Raw genomic sequence first — 1425 nt, 5'->3', positions numbered from 1 at the left:
GATTTCTAATTTTTTAATAATATCAATTCAAATTTTCTGTTCGTTTTGGCTTATTTGTAAATTGCACTTAAACCAAAAATTACATTTTACAAATAAAACGTATACGTATTTAGAAGTACTTCTCAAACTATTTGACTATAAAAATAGATAAATATCATTGCATCTCTCTCGTCTTAAACATAAGACAAAAAAGTATCATCATCAACCAAAATAAGTCTTATTATGCAAAACAAGTCACATATTTAAGAAAATGGCTACCGTTGACCTAGTAATTACCCCAGAATGTATATTGCATAAATTCTATCTGGTGAGGATGAACTCCAGCTACTGAAGCAGAAAGGCAGGAAGAATTAATAGAGGAGCTATTAATAATACAATTGCACTCTACTAACATTAGATGACAAAATTACACCTAGGGTGTTGATACTACTACTACCTTAAACATAAGCATTCACGGATATTTCACGCGATGTTTTAGCTTAAGTTGATTCTATTAAAATCGTATTGATGTTTTTGGGGTACAAAGCCTACCGTAAAAGAAATTGGTTTTGTTTGAAACGAGATATACCCAAAATATTTTAAAATGTTGAGAGAAGCCATTGGAAATATAAAGCTTTGAAAATTTTACTGCCAGCAAAGGGTCCTTTTATGTGTTTATTCAAATTACATTTATGTTATAACTTCTCCAGGAAAGTTAAATGTCAAAATCTTAATGTGAATTTTTGCCCAATATTTTAGTAAACGAAAAAGATTAAATTGGTGCTATCAGTTTGGAATGAAGAGTTTGATTCAAACACCCAGACAGCCCATTTTTATTAAATTGACTTTTCTGTGCTATTTAATGGTTCATATTGTCAGAGATAAGTTGAATTAATTAAATCTGATCTAAATATTAACGTGATTTGGCTGGTAATGGATTTACTTGGTACATTTCGCAGCAAAAATCTAACAAATGTCCCAGTAATTTTTGAATGGCAACATTCTTGCTGTTAACTTTTCCAAAACACAAAAAGTTTGATTCAATCTTCCTAAATTTCTTTTTTGGCATTGCTGATAAATGAGGATATCTTCCATTAAATGTGCGGCATGTTGAATCTAAAGATTCTTTTACTATATTTTAATGGTATCGAGCTAATTCAAAAAAATTTTCTAAACATTAGTGTGACTACGATGGCATTTTTGAATTAGATAGAAAATTATTAAATGATATTTGAATTAGCTTAATATTTTTAAAATAAAATAAAAAGATAACATGTAGCCAATAACAAAATTGAGAAATAGCAGGGAAGCAAGGAAGCAGAATCTTTGTTGGCTGATTTTCTTCAAAAAATCTTCTACCTAACTGGTCCAATATGTATAGTCAAAATAATAATACTCCGCTTAGGCGACAATGATCATAAAACTTCCTTTATTAGCGGAATGTTT

Source organism: Anoplophora glabripennis, unplaced genomic scaffold (genome assembly GCF_000390285.2).
Source record: "Anoplophora glabripennis isolate ALB-LARVAE unplaced genomic scaffold, Agla_2.0 scaffold730, whole genome shotgun sequence".
Taxonomy (NCBI): Eukaryota; Metazoa; Arthropoda; class Insecta; order Coleoptera; family Cerambycidae; genus Anoplophora; species Anoplophora glabripennis.
Note: the sequence above shows the minus strand (reverse complement) of the source record.